Raw genomic sequence first — 17,716 nt, 5'->3', positions numbered from 1 at the left:
CTCTCGCATGCTAAGCGAGCGCTCTACCACTTGAGATAATCCCCCACTTGGTTGTGTTGAATGTTTATCTCGAAATAGGCCATGGAACTTTTTGAAAAATATCAAAGCAAAACAAGATCAAACGTTACCTTTAAATCTGCGATAAATTAAAACCGACCTATGTGATAGAGGAAGCCAGATATTATAGACTGGCTTCGATCCATCGATCTCTGGAAAAAGGGCCCAGCACGCTTTCACTTTGCCACTCTGCTTTCCTGTAAATGGATATTATTGACGTCCATGGACCTGATAGGCAGCAGAAAAGATACGGAAAAATGATCATTGTTTGCATCAATACCGGGTTAATAAATTCATTTGTAATATTTTGATTGACCTTGTGAATATATTGATAACGTTTTAAACATTCGATACGTTCATATGATTACTCAATTCATACAAGCTAACAAAACAAAGGTACGTGTCCATATGTTCTTTGGAGAATGTGGGCATCGATCCCACTACCTCTCGCATGCTAAGCGAGCGCTCTACCACTTGAGCTAATCCCCCACTGGGTGGTCGTGGATGTTTATGTTGACATAGGCCATAGCACATTTGAAAAAAATATCTAAGCTAAACAAGAACAAACTTAACCTTTAAATCCGCGAAACATAAAAACCGACCTAGGTGATACAGGAAGCCAGATATCATAGATTGGCTTCGATCCATCGACCTCTGGGAAAAGGGCCCAGCACGCTTACGCTCTGCCACTCTGCTTTCCTGTAAATGGATATTATTGACATCCATGTACCTGATAGTCAGCAGAAAAGATATTGAAAAAAATCATTGCATCAATACCGGGTTAAGGAATTCATTTGTAATATTTTGATTGACCTTGTGAATATATTGATAACGTTTTAAACATTCGACACGTTCATATGATTGCTCAATTCATACATGCTGACAAAAAAAGAGCTACTTGTCCATATGCGTTTTGGAGAATGTGGGCATCGATCCCACTACCTCTCGCATGCTAAGCGAGCGCTCTACCACTTGAGCTAATCCCCCACTTGGTTGTGTTGAATGTTTATCTCGAAATAGGCCATGGAACTTTTTGAAAAATATCAAAGCAAAACAAGATCAAACGTTACCTTTAAATCTGCGATAAATTAAAACCGACCTATGTGATAGAGGAAGCCAGATATTATAGACTGGCTTCGATCCATCGATCTCTGGAAAAAGGGCCCAGCACGCTTTCACTTTGCTACTCTGCTTTCCTGTAAATGGATATTATTGACGTCCATAGACCTGATAGGCAGCAGAAAAGATACGGAAAAATGATCATTGTTTGCATCAATACCGGGTTAATAAATTAATTTGTAATATTTTGATTGACCTTGTGAATATATTGATAACGTTTTAAACATTCGATACGTTCATATGATTACTCAATTCATACAAGCTAACAAAACAAAGGTACGTGTCCATATGTTCTTTGGAGAATGTGGGCATCGATCCCACTACCTCTCGCATGCTAAGCGAGCGCTCTACCACTTGAGCTAATCCCCCACTGGGTGGTCGTGGATGTTTATGTTGACATAGGCCATAGCACATTTGAAAAAAATATCTAAGCTAAACAAGAACAAACTTAACCTTTAAATCCGCGAAACATAAAAACCGACCTAGGTGATACAGGAAGCCAGATATCATAGATTGGCTTCGATCCATCGACCTCTGGGAAAAGGGCCCAGCACGCTTACGCTCTGCCACTCTGCTTTCCTGTAAATGGATATTATTGACATCCATGTACCTGATAGTCAGCAGAAAAGATATTGAAAAAAATCATTGCATCAATACCGGGTTAAGGAATTCATTTGTAATATTTTGATTGACCTTGTGAATATATTGATAACGTTTTAAACATTCGACACGTTCATATGATTGCTCAATTCATACATGCTGACAAAAAAAGAGCTACTTGTCCATATGCGTTTTGGAGAATGTGGGCATCGATCCCACTACCTCTCGCATGCTAAGCGAGCGCTCTACCACTTGAGATAATCCCCCACTTGGTTGTGTTGAATGTTTATCTCGAAATAGGCCATGGAACTTTTTGAAAAATATCAAAGCAAAACAAGATCAAACGTTACCTTTAAATCTGCGATAAATTAAAACCGACCTATGTGATAGAGGAAGCCAGATATTATAGACTGGCTTCGATCCATCGATCTCTGGAAAAAGGGCCCAGCACGCTTTCACTTTGCCACTCTGCTTTCCTGTAAATGGATATTATTGACGTCCATGGACCTGATAGGCAGCAGAAAAGATACGGAAAAATGATCATTGTTTGCATCAATACCGGGTTAATAAATTAATTTGTAATATTTTGATTGACCTTGTGAATATATTGATAACGTTTTAAACATTCGATACGTTCATATGATTACTCAATTCATACAAGCTAACAAAACAAAGGTACGTGTCCATATGTTCTTTGGAGAATGTGGGCATCGATCCCACTACCTCTCGCATGCTAAGCGAGCGCTCTACCACTTGAGCTAATCCCCCACTGGGTGGTCGTGGATGTTTATGTTGACATAGGCCATAGCACATTTGAAAAAAATATCTAAGCTAAACAAGAACAAACTTAACCTTTAAATCCGCGAAACATAAAAACCGACCTAGGTGATACAGGAAGCCAGATATCATAGATTGGCTTCGATCCATCGACCTCTGGGAAAAGGGCCCAGCACGCTTACGCTCTGCCACTCTGCTTTCCTGTAAATGGATATTATTGACATCCATGTACCTGATAGTCAGCCGAAAAGATATTGAAAAAAATCATTGCATCAATACCGGGTTAAGGAATTCATTTGTAATATTTTGATTGACCTTGTGAATATATTGATAACGTTTTAAACATTCGACACGTTCATATGATTGCTCAATTCATACATGCTGACAAAAAAAGAGCTACTTGTCCATATGCGTTTTGGAGAATGTGGGCATCGATCCCACTACCTCTCGCATGCTAAGCGAGCGCTCTACCACTTGAGATAATCCTCCACTTGGTTGTGTTGAATGTTTATCTCGAAATAGGCCATGGAACTTTTTGAAAAATATCAAAGCAAAACAAGATCAAACGTTACCTTTAAATCTGCGATAAATTAAAACCGACCTATGTGATAGAGGAAGCCAGATATTATAGACTGGCTTCGATCCATCGATCTCTGGAAAAAGGGCCCAGCACGCTTTCACTTTGCCACTCTGCTTTCCTGTAAATGGATATTATTGACGTCCATGGACCTGATAGGCAGCAGAAAAGATACGGAAAAATGATCATTGTTTGCATCAATACCGGGTTAATAAATTAATTTGTAATATTTTGATTGACCTTGTGAATATATTGATAACGTTTTAAACATTCGATACGTTCATATGATTACTCAATTCATACAAGCTAACAAAACAAAGGTACGTGTCCATATGTTCTTTGGAGAATGTGGGCATCGATCCCACTACCTCTCGCATGCTAAGCGAGCGCTCTACCACTTGAGCTAATCCCCCACTGGGTGGTCGTGGATGTTTATGTTGACATAGGCCATAGCACATTTGAAAAAAATATCTAAGCTAAACAAGAACAAACTTAACCTTTAAATCCGCGAAACATAAAAACCGACCTAGGTGATACAGGAAGCCAGATATCATAGATTGGCTTCGATCCATCGACCTCTGGGAAAAGGGCCCAGCACGCTTACGCTCTGCCACTCTGCTTTCCTGTAAATGGATATTATTGACATCCATGTACCTGATAGTCAGCAGAAAAGATATTGAAAAAAATCATTGCATCAATACCGGGTTAAGGAATTCATTTGTAATATTTTGATTGACCTTGTGAATATATTGATAACGTTTTAAACATTCGACACGTTCATATGATTGCTCAATTCATACATGCTGACAAAAAAAGAGCTACTTGTCCATATGCGTTTTGGAGAATGTGGGCATCGATCCCACTACCTCTCGCATGCTAAGCGAGCGCTCTACCACTTGAGATAATCCCCCACTTGGTTGTGTTGAATGTTTATCTCGAAATAGGCCATGGAACTTTTTGAAAAATAACAAAGCAAAACAAGATCAAACGTTACCTTTAAATCTGCGATAAATTAAAACCGACCTATGTGATAGAGGAAGCCAGATATTATAGACTGGCTTCGATCCATCGATCTCTGGAAAAAGGGCCCAGCACGCTTTCACTTTGCCACTCTGCTTTCTTGTAAATGGATATTATTGACGTCCATGGACCTGATAGGCAGCAGAAAAGATGTTGAAAAATTATCATTGTTTGCATCCATACAGGCTTAAGAAATTCATTTGTAATATTTTGAGTGACCTTCTGAATATATTGATAACGTTTTAAACATTCCACACGTTCATATGATTACTCAATTCATACAAGCGTACAAAAAAAGGTACTTGTCCATGTGTTCTTTGGAGAATGTGGTCATCGATCCCACTACCTCTCACATGCTAAGCAAGCGCTCTACCACTTGAGCTAATCCCCCACTGGGTTCTCGTGAATGTTTATGTTGACATTGGGCATAGCACATTTCAAAAAAATATCTAAGCTAAACAAGAACAAACTTAACCTTTAAATCTGCGATAAATAAAAACCGACCTAAGTGATACCGGAAGCCAGATATCATAGACTGGCTTCGATCCATCGACCTCTGGGAAAAGGACCCAGCACGCTTACGCTCTGCCACTCTGCTTTCCTGTAAATGGATATTATTGACGTCCATGGACCTGATAGGCAGTAGAAAAGATATTGAAAAAAATCAATGTTTGCATCAATGCCGGGTTAATAAATTCATTTGTAATATTTTGATTGACCTTGTGAATATATTGATAACGTTTTAAACATTCGACACGTTTATATGATTACTCAATTCATACGAGCTAACAAAAAAAGGTACTTGTCCATATGTACTTTGGAGAATGTGGGCATCGATCCCACTACCTCTGGCATGCTAAGCGAGCGCTTTACCACTTGAGCTAATCTCCCACTTGGTTGCGTTGAATGTTTATCTCGAAATAGGACATGGAACTTTTTGAAAAATATCAAAGCAAAACAAGATCAAACGTTACCTTTATATCTGCGATAAATTAAAACCGACCTATGTGATAGAGGAAGCCAGATATTATAGACTGGCTTCGATCCATCGATCTCTGGAAAAAAGACCCAGCACGCTTATGCTCTGCCACTCTGCTTTCCTGTAAATGGATATTATTGACATCCATGTACCTGATAGGCAGCAGAAAAGATGTTGAAAAATTATCATTGTTTGCATCCATACAGGCTTAAGAAATTCATTTGTAATATTTTGAGTGACCTTCTGAATATATTGATAACGTTTTAAACATTCCACACGTTCATATGATTACTCAATTCATACAAGCGTACAAAAAAAGGTACTTGTCCATGTGTTCTTTGGAGAATGTGGTCATCGATCCCACTACCTCTCACATGCTAAGCAAGCGCTCTACCACTTGAGCTAATCCCCCACTGGGTTCTCGTGAATGTTTATGTTGACATTGGCCATAGCACATTTGAAAAAAATATCTAAGCTAAACAAGAACAAACTTAACCTTTAAATCTGCGATAAATAAAAACCGACCTAAGTGATACCGGAAGCCAGATATCATAGACTGGCTTCGATCCATCGACCTCTGGGAAAAGGACCCAGCACGCTTACGCTCTGCCACTATGCTTTCCTGTAAATGGATATTATTGACGTCCATGGACCTGATAGGCAGTAGAAAAGATATTGAAAAAAATCATTGTTTGCATCAATACCGGGTTAATAAATTCATTTGTAATATTTTGATTGACCTTGTGAATATATTGATAACGTTTTAAACATTCGACACGTTTTTATGATTACTCAATTCATACGAGCTAACAAAAAAAGGTACTTGTCCATATATACTTTGGAGAATGTGGGCATCGATCCCACTACCTCTGGCATGCTAAGCGAGCACTCTACCACTTGAGCTAATCCCCCACTGGGTTGTCGTGGATGTTTATGTCGACATAGTCCATAGCACATTTAAAAAAATATCTAAGTTAAACATGAACAAACTTAACCTTTTAATCCGCGAATCATAAAAACCGACCTTGGCGATACAGGAAGCCAGATATCATAGATTGGCTTCGATCCATCGACCATTGGAAAAAGGACCCAGCACGCTTATGCTCTGCCACTCTGCTTTCCTGTAAATGGATATTATTGACATCCATGTACCTGATAGGCAGCAGAAAAGATGTTGAAAAATTATCATTGTTTGCATCCATACCGGGTTAATAAATTCATTTGTAATATTTTGATTGACCTTGTGAATATATTGATAACGTTTTAAACATTCGACACGTTCATATGATTACACAATTCATACAAGCTAAAATAAAGGTACTTGTCCATATGTTCTTTGGAGAATGTGGGCATCGATCACACTACCTCTCGCATGCTAAGCGCGCGCTCTACCACTTGAGCTAATCCCCCACTGGGTTGTCGTGGATGTTTATGTTGACATAGGCCATTGCACATTTTAAAAATATATCTTATCTAAACAAGAATACATTTGACCTTTAAATATGCGATACATAAAAACTGACCTAAGTGATACAGGAAGCCAGATATCATAGACTGGCTTCGATCCATCGACCTCTGGGAAAAGGACCCAGGACGCTTACGCTCTGCCTCTCTGCTTTCCTGTAAATGTATATAATTTACGTCCATGTACCTGATAAGCTGCAGAAAAGATATTGAAAAAAATCATTGTTTGCATTAATACCGGGTTAAGAAATTCATTTGTAATATTTTGATTGACCTTGTGAATATATTGATAACGTTTTAAACATTCGACACGTTTATATGATCACTCAATTCATACAAGCTAACAAAAAAACGGTACGTGTCCATATGTACTTTGGAGAATGTGGGCATCGATCCCACTACTCTCTCGCATGGTAAGCGAGCACACTACCACTTGATCTACTCCCCTACTGGGTTGTTTTAGATGTTTATCTCGACATAGGCAATGGAACTTTTAGAAAAAATATCTAAGCAAAACAAGATCAAACGTAACCTTTAAATCTGCAATAAATTAAAACCGACTTATGTGATAGAGGAAGCCAGATATCATATACTGGCTTCGATCCAGCGACCATCTGAAAAAGTACCAAGCACGCCTTCGCTTTGCCACTCTACTTTCTTGTAAATAGATATTATTGACGTCCATGGACCTGATTGGCAGCAGAAAAGACGTGGAAATATTATCATTGTTTGCATCAATACCGGGTTAATAAATTCATCAGTAATATTTTGATTGACCTTGTGAATATATTGATAACGTTTTAAACATTCGACACGTTCATATCATTACTCAATTCATACACGCTAGCAAAAAAGAGCTACTTGTCCATATGCGCTTTGGAGAACGTGGGCATCGATCCCACTACCTCTCACATTCTAAGCAAGCGCTCTATCACCTGAGCTAATCCCCCAGCTGGGTTGTCGTGGATGTTTATCTCGAAATAGGCCATAGCACATTTTCTTTTTAAAATATCTAAGCTAAACAAGAACAAACATAACCTTTAAATCTGCGAAACATTAAAACCGACCTAAGCGATACAGGAAGCCAGATATCATAGATTGGCTTCGATCCATCGACCTCTGGGAAAAGGACCCAGCACGCTTATGCTCTGCTACTTTGCTTTCCTGTTAATGGATATTATTGACGTCCATGGACCTGATAGGCAGCAGAAAAGATATTGAAAAATTATCATTCTTTGCATCAATACCGGGTTAAGAAATTCATTTATAATATTTTGATTGACCTTGAAAATATATTGATAACGTTTTAAACATTCGACACATTCATATGATTACTCAATTTATACACGCTAACATAAAAAGTGCTACTTGTCCATATGCGTTTCGGAGAATTTGGGCATCGATCCCACTACCTCTCGCATGCTAAGCGAGCGCTCTACCACGTGAGCTAATCCCCCACTTGGTTGTGTTGAATGTTTATCTCGAAATAGGCCATGGACCTTTTTGAAAAATATCAAAGCGAAAACAAGATCACACGTTACCTTCAAATCTGCGATAAATTAAAACCGACCTATGTGATAGAGGAAGCCAGATATTATAGACTGGCTTCGATCCATCGATCTCTGGAAAAAGGACCCAGCACGCTTTCGCTTTGCCACTCTGCTTTCCTGTAAATGGATATTATTGACGTCCATGGACCTGATAGGCAGCAGAAAAGATATGGAAAAAAATATCATTGTTTGCATCAATACCGGGTTAATACATTAATTTGTAATATTTTGATTGACCTTGTGAATATATTGATAACGTTTTAAACATTCGACACGTTCATATGATTACTCAATTCATACAAGCTAACATAAAAAAGGTACTTGTCCATAAGTACTTTGGAGAATGTGGGCATCGATCCCACTTCCTCTCGCATGCTAAGCGAGCACTCTACCACTTGAGCTAATCCCCCACTGGGTTGTCGTGGATGTTTATGTCGACATAGTCCATAGCACATTTAAAAAAAATCTAAGTCTAACAAGAACAAACTTAACCTTTAAATCTGCAATGAATAAAAACCGACCTACGTGATACAGGAAGCCAGATATCATAGACTGGCTTCGATCCATCGACCTCTGGGAAAAGGACCCAGCGCGCTTACGCTCTGCCACTCTGCTTTCCTGTAAATGGATATAATTGACGTCCATGGACCTGATAGGCAGCAGAAAAGATATTGAAAAAAATTATTGTTTGCATCAATACCGGGTTAAGAAATGAATTTGTAATGTTTTGATTGACCTTGTGAATATATTGATAACGTTTTAAACATTCGACACGTTCATATGATTACTCAATTCATACAAGCTAACATAAAAAAGGTACTTGTCCATAAGTACTTTGGAGAATGTGGGCATCGATCCCACTTCCTCTCGCATGCTAAGCGAGCACTCTACCACTTGAGCTAATCCCCCACTGGGTTGTCGTGGATGTTTATGTCGACATAGTCCATAGCACATTTAAAAAAAAATCTAAGTCTAACAAGAACAAACTTAACCTTTAAATCTGCAATGAATAAAAACCGACCTTCGTGATACAGGAAGCCAGATATCATAGACTGGCTTCGATCCATCGACCTCTGGGAAAAGGACCCAGCACGCTTACGCTCTGCCACTCTGCTTTCCTGTAAATGGATATAATTGACGTCCATGGACCTGATAGGCAGCAGAAAAGATATTGAAAAAAAATATTGTTTGCATCAATACCGGGTTAAGAAATGAATTTGTAATATTTTGATTGACCTTGTGAATATATTGATAACGTTTTAAACATTCGACACGTTCATATGATTACTCAATTCATGCAAGCTAACAAAAAAAGGTACGTGTCCATATGTACTTTGGAGAATGTGGGCATCGATCCCACTACCTCTCGCATGCTAAGCGAGCGCTCTACCACTTGAGCTAATCCCCCACTGGGTTGTCGTGGATGTTTATGTCGACATAGTCCATAGCACATTTAAAAAAAATCTAAGTCTAACAAGAACAAACTTAACCTTTAAATCTGCAATGAATAAAAACCGACCTACGTGATACTCGAAGCCAGATATCATAGACTGGCTTCGATCCATCGACCTCTGGGAAAAGGACCCAGCACGCTTACGCTCTGCCACTCTGCTTTCCTGTAAATGGATATAATTGACGTCCATGGACCTGATAGGCAGCAGAAAAGATATTGAAAAAAATTATTGTTTGCATCAATACCGGGTTAAGAAATGAATTTGTAATGTTTTGATTGACCTTGTGAATATATTGATAACGTTTTAAACATTCGACACGTTCATATGATTACTCAATTCATACAAGCTAACATAAAAAAGGTACTTGTCCATAAGTACTTTGGAGAATGTGGGCATCGATCCCACTTCCTCTCGCATGCTAAGCGAGCACTCTACCACTTGAGCTAATCCCCCACTGGGTTGTCGTGGATGTTTATGGCGACATAGTCCATAGCACATTTAAAAAAAATCTAAGTCTAACAAGAACAAACTTAACCTTTAAATCTGCAATGAATAAAAACCGACCTACGTGATACAGGAAACCAGATATCATAGACTGGCTTCGATCCATCGACCTCTGGGAAAAGGACCCAGCACGCTTACGCTCTGCCACTCTGCTTTCCTGTAAATGGATATAATTGACGTCCATGGACCTGATGGGCAGCAGAAAAGATATTGAAAAAAATTATTGTTTGCATCAATACCGGGTTAAGAAATTCATTTGTAATATTTTGAGTGACCTTGTGAATATATTGATGACGTTTTAAACATTCGACACGTTCATATGATTACACAATTCATACAAGCTAACATAAAAAAGGTACTTGTCTATATGTTCTTTGCAGAAACTGGGCATCGATCACACTACCTCTCGCATGCTAAGCGAGCGCTCTACCACTTGAGCTAATCCCCCACTGGGATGTCGTGGATGTTTATGTTGACATAGGCCATAGCACATTTGATAAAAAAATATCTAAGCTAAACAAGAACAAACTTAACCTTTAAATCTGCGATGAATAAAAACCGACCTAAGTGATACCGGAAGCCAGATATCATAGACTGGCTTCGATCCATCGACCTCTGGAAAAAGGACCCAGCATGCTTACGCTCTGCCACTCTGCTTTCCTGTAAATGGATATAATTGACGTCCATGGACCTGATAGGCAGCAGAAAAGATATTGAAAAAAATCAATGTTTGCATCAGTACCGGGTTAAGAAATTAATTTGTAATATTTTGATTGACCTTGTGAATGTATTGATAACGTTTTAAACATTCGACACGTTCATATGATTACTCAATTCATACATGCTAACAAAAAAAGAGCTACTTGTCCATAGGCGTTTTGGAGAATGTGGGCATGGACCCCACTACCTCTCGCATACTAAGCGAGCGCTCTACCACTTCAGATAATCCCCCACTTGGTTGTGTTGAATGTTTATCTCGAAATAGGCCATGGAACTTTTTGAAAAATATCAAAGCAAAACAAGATCAAACGTTACCTTTAAATCTGCGATAAATTAAAACCGACCTATGTGATAGAGGAAGCCAGATATTATAGACTGGCTTCGATCCATCGATCTCTGGAAAAAGGGCCCAGCACGCTTTCGCTTTGCTACTCTGCTTTCCTGTAAATGGATATTATTGACGTCCATGGACCTGATAGGCAGCAGAAAAGATGTTGAAAAATTATCATTGTTTGCATCAATACCGGGTTAATAAATTCATCTGTAATATTTTGAGTGACCTTGTGAATATATTGATAACGTTTTAAACATTCGACACGTTCATATGATTACTCAATTCATACACGCTAGCAAAAAAGAGCTACTTGTCCATATGCGCTTTGGAGAATGTGGGCATCGATCCCACTACCTCTCACATGCTAAGCAAGCGCTCTACCACCTCAGCTAATCCCCCAGCTGGGTTGTCGTGGATGTTTATCTCGAAATAGGCCATAGCACATTTTCTTTTTAAAATATCTAAGCTAACAATGAACAAACATAACCTTTAAATCTGCGAAACATTAAAAGCGACCTAAGCGATACAGGAAGCCAGATATCATAGATTGGCTTCGATCCATCGACCTCTGGAAAAAGGACCCAGCACGCTTATGCTCTGCTACTTTGCTTTCCTGTAAATGGATATTATTGACGTCCATGGACCTGATAGGCAGCAGAAAAGATATTAAAAAATTATCATTGTTGCATCAATACCGGGTTAAGAAATTCATTTGTCATATTTTGATTGACCTTGGGAATATAGTGATAACGTTTTAAACATTCGACACGTTCATATGATTACTCAATTCATACACGCTAACATAAAAAGTGCTACTTTTCCATATGCGTTTCGGAGAATTTGGGCATCAATCCCACTACCTCTCGCATGCTAAGCGAGCGCTCTACCACTTGAGCTAATCCCCCACTGGGTTGTCGTGGATGTTTATGTCGACATAGTCCATAGCACATTTAAAAAAAAATATCTAAGCCTAACAAGAACAAACTTAACTTTTAAATCTGCAATGAATAAAAACCGACCTAAGTGATACCAGAAGCCAGATATCATAGACTGGCTTCGATCCATCGACCTCTGGGAAAAGGACCCAGCACGCTTACGCTCTGCCACTCTGCTTTCCTGTAAATGGATATAATTGACGTCCATGCACCTGATAGGCAGCAGAAAAGATATTGAAAAAAATCAATGTTTGCATCAATACCGGGTTAAGAAATTCATTTGTAATATTTTGATTGACCTTGTGAATGTATTGATAACGTTTTAAACATTCGACACGTTCATATGATTACTCAATGCATACATGCTAACAAAAAAAGAGCTACTTGTCCATAGGCGTTTTGGAGAATGTGGGCATGGATCCCACTACCTCTCGCATACTAAGCGAGCGCTCTACCACTTGAGATAATCCCCCACTTGGTTGTGTTGAATGTTTATCTCGAAATAGGCCATGGAACTTTTTGAAAAACATCAAAGCAAAACAAGATCAAACGTTACCTTTAAATCTGCGATAAATTAAAACCGACCTATGTGATAGAGGAAGCCAGATATTATAGACTGGCTTCGATCCATCGATCTCTGCAAAAAGGGCCCAGCACGCTTTCGCTTTGCCACTTTGCTTTCCTGTAAATGGATATTATTGACGTCCATGAACCTGATAGGCAGCAGAAAAGATTCGGAAAAATGATCATTGTTTGCATCAATACCGGGTTAATAAATTAATTTGTAATATTTTGATTGACCTTGTGAATATATTGATAACGTTTTAAACATTCGACACGTTCATATGATTACTCAATTCATACAAGCTAACAAAAAAATGTACGTGTTCATATGTACTTTGGAGAATGTGGGCATCGATCCCACTACCTCTCGCATGCTAAGCGAGCGCTCTACCACTTGAGCTAATCCCCCACTGGGTTCTCGTGGATGTTTATGTTGACATAGGCCATAGCACATTTGAAAAAAATATCTAAGCTAAACAAGAACAAACTTAACGTTTAAATCCGCGAAACATAAAAACCGACCTAGGCGATACAGGAAGCCAGATATCATAGATTGGCTTCGATCCATCGACCTCTTTGAAAAGGGCCCAGCACGCTTACACTCTGCCACTCTGCTTTCCTGTAAATGGATATTATTGACATCCATGTACCTGATAGTCAGCAGAAAAGATATTGAAAAAAATCATTGCATCAATACCGGGTTAAGGAATTCATTTGTAATATTTTGATTGACCTTGTGAATATATTGATAACGTTTTAAACATTCGACACGTTCATATGATTACGCAATTCATACAAGCTAAAAAAAAGGCACTTGTCCATATGTTCTTTGGAGAATGTGGGCATCGATCCCACTACCTCTCGCATGCTAAGCGAGCGCTCTACCACTTGAGCTAATCCCCCACTAGGATGTCGTGGATGTTTATGTTGACATAGGCCATAGCACATTTGAAAAAAAGATATCTAAGCTAAACAAGAACAAACTTAACCTTTAAATCTGCGATGAATAAAAACCGACCTAAGTGATACCAGAAGCCAGATATCATAGACTGGCTTCGATCCATCGACCTCTGGGAAAAGGACCCAGCACGCTTACGCTCTGCCACTCTGCTTTCCTGTAAATGGATATAATTGACGTCCATGGACCTGATAGGCAGCAGAAAAGATATTGAAAAAAATCAATGCATGCATCAATACCGGGTTAAGAAATTCATTTGTAATATTTTGATTGACCTTGTGAATGTATTGATAACGTTTTAAACATTCGACACGTTCATATGATTACTCAATTCATACATGCTAACAAAAAAAGAGCTACTTGTCCATAGGCGTTTTGGAGAATGTGGGCATGGATCCCACTACCTCTCGCATACTAAGCGAGCGCTCTACCACTTGAGATAATCCCCCACTTGGTTGTGTTGAATGTTTATCTCGAAATAGGCCATGGAACTTTTTGAAAAATATCAAAGCAAAACAAGATCAAACGTTACCTTTAAATCTGCGATAAATTAAAACCGACCTATGTGATAGAGGAAGCCAGATATTATAGACTGGCTTCGATCCATCGATCTCTGGAAAAAGGGCCCAGCACGCTTTCGCTTTGCCACTTTGCTTTCCTGTAAATGGATATTATTGACGTCCATGGACCTGATAGGCAGCAGAAAAGATTCGGAAAAATGATCATTGTTTGCATCAATACCGGGTTAATAAATTAATTTGTAATATTTTGATTGACCTTGTGAATATATTGATAACGTTTTAAACATTCGACACGTTCATATGATTATTCAATTCATACAAGCTAACAAAAAAATGTACGTGTCCATATGTACTTTGGAGAATGTGGGCATCGATCCCACTACCTCTCGCATGCTAAGCGAGCGCTCTACCACTTGAGCTAATCCCCCACTGGGTTCTCGTGGATGTTTATGTTGACATAGGCCATAGCACATTTGAAAAAAATATCTAAGCTAAACAAGAACAAACTTAACCTTTAAATCCGCGAAACATAAAAACCGACCTAGGCGATACAGGAAGCCATATATCATAGATTGGCTTCGATCCATCGACCTCTGGGAAAAGGGCCCAGCACGCTTACGCTCTGCCACTCTGCTTTCCTGTAAATGGATATTATTGACATCCATGTACCTGATAGTCAGCAGAAAAGATATTGAAAAAAATCATTGCATCAATGCCGGGTTAAGGAATTCATTTGTAATATTTTGATTGACCTTGTGAATATATTGATAACGTTTTAAACATTCGACACGTTCATATGATTGCTCAATTCATACATGCTGACAAAAAAAGAGCTACTTGTCCATATGCGTTTTGGAGAATGTGGGCATCGATCCCACTACCTCTCGCATGCTAAGCGAGCGCTCTACCACTTGAGATAATCCCCCACTTGGTTGTGTTGAATGTTTATCTCGAAATAGGCCATGGAACTTTTTGAAAAACATCAAAGCAAAACAAGATCAAACGTTACCTTTAAATCTGCGATAAATTAAAACCGACCTATGTGATAGAGGAAGCCAGATATTATAGACTGGCTTCGATCCATCGATCTCTGGAAAAAGGGCCCAGCACACTTTCGCTTTGCCACTCTGCTTTCCTGTAAATGGATATTATTGAGGTCCATGGACCTGATAGGCAGAAGAAAAGATACAGAAAAATGATCATTGTTTGCATCAATAGCGGGTTAATAAATTAATTTATAATATTTTGATTGACCTTGTGACTATATTGATAACGTTTTAAACATTCGACACGTTCATATGATTACGCAATTCATACAAGCTAAAAAAAGGCACTTGTCCATATGTTCTTTGGAGAATATGGGCATCGCTCCCACTACCTCTCGCATGCTAAGCGAGCGCTCTACCACTTGAGCTAATCCCCCACTGGGTTGTCGTGGATGTTTATGTCGACATAGTCCATAGCACATTTAAAAAAAATATCTAAGCCTAACAAGAACAAACTTAACCTTTAAATCTGCAATGAATAAAAACCGACCTAAGTGATACAGGAAGCCAGATATCATAGACTGGCTTCGATCCATCGACCTCTGGGAAAAGGACCAAGCACGCTTACGCTCTGCCACTCTGCTTTCTGTAAATGGATATAATTGACGTCCATGGACCTGATAGGCAGCAGAAAAGATATTGAAAAAAATCAATGTTTGCATCAATACCGGGTTAAGAAATTCATTTGTAATATTTTGATTGACCATGTGAATGTATTGATAACGTTTTAAACATTCGACACGTTCATATGATTACTCAATTCATACATCCTAACAAAAAAAGAGCTACTTGTCCATATGCGTTTTGGAGAATGTGGGCATCGATCCCACTACTTCTCGCATGGTAAGCGAGCACACTACCACTTGATCTACTCCCTTACTGGGTTGTTTGAGATGTTTATCTCGACATAGGCAATGGAACTTTTAGAAAAAATATCTAAGCAAAACAAGATCAAACGTAACCTTTAAATCTGCAATAAATTAAAACCGACTTATGTGATAGAGGAAGCCAGATATCATATACTGGCTTCGATCCAGCGACCTCTGGAAAAAGTACCAAGCACGCCTTCACTTTGCCACTCTACTTTCTTGTAAATAGATATTATTGGCGTCCATGGACCTGATGGGCAGCAGAAAAGACGTGGAAAAATTATCATTGTTTGCATCAATACCGGGTTAATAAATTCATCTGTAATATTTTGATTGACCTTGTGAATATATTGATAACGTTTTAAACATTCGACACGTTCATATGATTACTCAATTCATACACGCTAGCAAAAAAAGAGCTACTTGTCCATATGCGCTTTGGAGAATGTGGGCATCGATCCCACGACCTCTCACATGCTAAGCAAGCGCTCTACCACCTGAGCTAATCCCCCAGCTGGGTTGTCGTGGATGTTTATCTCGAAATAGGCCATAGCACATTTTCTTTTTAAAATATCTAAGCTAAACAAGAACAAACATAACCTTTAAATCTGAGAAACATTAAAACCGACCTAAGCGATACAGGAAGCCAGATATCATAGATTGGCTTCGATCCATCGACCTCTGGGAAAAGGACCCAGCACGCTTATGCTCTGCTACTTTGCTTTCCTGTAAATGGATATTATTGACGTCCATGGACCTGATAGGCAGCAGAAAAGATATTGAAAAATTATCATTGTTTGCATCAATACCGGGTTAAGAAATTCATTTGTAATATTTTGATTGACCTTGGGAATATATTGATAACGTTTTAAACATTCGACACGTTCATATGATTACTCAATTCATACACGCTAACATAAAAAGTGCTACTTGTCCATATGCGTTTCGGAGAATTTGGGCATCAATCCCACTACTTCTCGCATGCTAAGCGAGCGCTCTACCACTTGAGCTAATCCCCCACTGGGTTGTCGTGGATGTTTATGTCGACATAGTCCATAGCACATTTAAAAAAAAATATCTAAGCCTAACAAGAACAAACTTAACTTTTAAATCTGCAATGAATAAAAACCGACCTAAGTGATACAGGAAGCCAGATATCATAGACTGGCTTCGATCCAACGACCTCTGGGAAAAGGACCCAGCACGCTTATGCTCTGCCACTCTGATTTCCTGTAAATGGATATTATTGACATCCATGGACCTGATTGGCAGCAGAAAAGATGTTGAAAAATTAACATTGTTTGCATCCATACCGGCTTAAGAAATTCATTTGTAATATTTTGAGTGACCTTGTGAATATATTGATGACGTTTTAAACATTCGACACGTTCATATGATTACACAATTCATACAAGCTAAAAAAAGATACTTGTCCATATGTTCTTTGCAGAATGTGGGCATCGATCACACTACCTCTCGCATGCTAAGTGAGCGCTCTACCACTTGAGCTAATCCCCCACTGGGATGTCGTGGATGTTTATGTTGACATAGGCCATAGCACATTTGAAAAAAAGATATCTAAGCTAAACAAGAACAAACTTAACCTTTAAATCTGCGATGAATAAAAACTGACCTAAGTGATACCAGAAGCCAGATATCATAGACTGG

At 38.9% G+C, this 17,716-nt stretch overlaps 11 non-coding genes across 11 annotated transcripts; all 11 read right to left on the bottom strand.

Moving 5' to 3' along the window:
* Nucleotides 1-473: 473 nt before the first annotated feature.
* Nucleotides 474-546, bottom strand: TRNAA-AGC (transfer RNA alanine (anticodon AGC)). The gene has a single exon. It is a non-coding gene; the product is annotated as a tRNA-Ala (tRNA).
* Nucleotides 547-971: 425 nt separating this feature from the next.
* Nucleotides 972-1,044, bottom strand: TRNAA-AGC (transfer RNA alanine (anticodon AGC)). The gene has a single exon. It is a non-coding gene; the product is annotated as a tRNA-Ala (tRNA).
* Nucleotides 1,045-1,472: 428 nt separating this feature from the next.
* On the bottom strand, nt 1,473-1,545 carry TRNAA-AGC (transfer RNA alanine (anticodon AGC)). The gene has a single exon. It is a non-coding gene; the product is annotated as a tRNA-Ala (tRNA).
* Nucleotides 1,546-2,471: 926 nt separating this feature from the next.
* On the bottom strand, nt 2,472-2,544 carry TRNAA-AGC (transfer RNA alanine (anticodon AGC)). The gene has a single exon. It is a non-coding gene; the product is annotated as a tRNA-Ala (tRNA).
* A 926-nt stretch (nt 2,545-3,470) lies between these two features.
* Nucleotides 3,471-3,543, bottom strand: TRNAA-AGC (transfer RNA alanine (anticodon AGC)). Its single transcript has one exon. It is a non-coding gene; the product is annotated as a tRNA-Ala (tRNA).
* Nucleotides 3,544-8,480: 4,937 nt separating this feature from the next.
* TRNAA-AGC (transfer RNA alanine (anticodon AGC)) lies at nt 8,481-8,553 on the bottom strand. Its single transcript has one exon. It is a non-coding gene; the product is annotated as a tRNA-Ala (tRNA).
* A 925-nt stretch (nt 8,554-9,478) lies between these two features.
* Nucleotides 9,479-9,551, bottom strand: TRNAA-AGC (transfer RNA alanine (anticodon AGC)). Its single transcript has one exon. It is a non-coding gene; the product is annotated as a tRNA-Ala (tRNA).
* A 3,439-nt stretch (nt 9,552-12,990) lies between these two features.
* On the bottom strand, nt 12,991-13,063 carry TRNAA-AGC (transfer RNA alanine (anticodon AGC)). The gene has a single exon. It is a non-coding gene; the product is annotated as a tRNA-Ala (tRNA).
* Nucleotides 13,064-13,484: 421 nt separating this feature from the next.
* TRNAA-AGC (transfer RNA alanine (anticodon AGC)) lies at nt 13,485-13,557 on the bottom strand. Its single transcript has one exon. It is a non-coding gene; the product is annotated as a tRNA-Ala (tRNA).
* A 931-nt stretch (nt 13,558-14,488) lies between these two features.
* Nucleotides 14,489-14,561, bottom strand: TRNAA-AGC (transfer RNA alanine (anticodon AGC)). The gene has a single exon. It is a non-coding gene; the product is annotated as a tRNA-Ala (tRNA).
* A 1,926-nt stretch (nt 14,562-16,487) lies between these two features.
* Nucleotides 16,488-16,560, bottom strand: TRNAA-AGC (transfer RNA alanine (anticodon AGC)). Its single transcript has one exon. It is a non-coding gene; the product is annotated as a tRNA-Ala (tRNA).
* Between the last annotated feature and the right edge of the window lie 1,156 nt (nt 16,561-17,716).

The sequence above is a fragment of the Petromyzon marinus genome, chromosome 24 (assembly GCF_048934315.1).
Source record: "Petromyzon marinus isolate PM22_M1 ecotype Great Lakes invasive population chromosome 24, UKy_Petmar_22M1.pri1.0, whole genome shotgun sequence".
Lineage (NCBI taxonomy): Eukaryota > Metazoa > Chordata > Hyperoartia > Petromyzontiformes > Petromyzontidae > Petromyzon > Petromyzon marinus.
The sequence above is the reverse complement of the archived record's forward strand: the minus strand, read 5'-3'. Positions and strand labels throughout refer to the sequence as shown.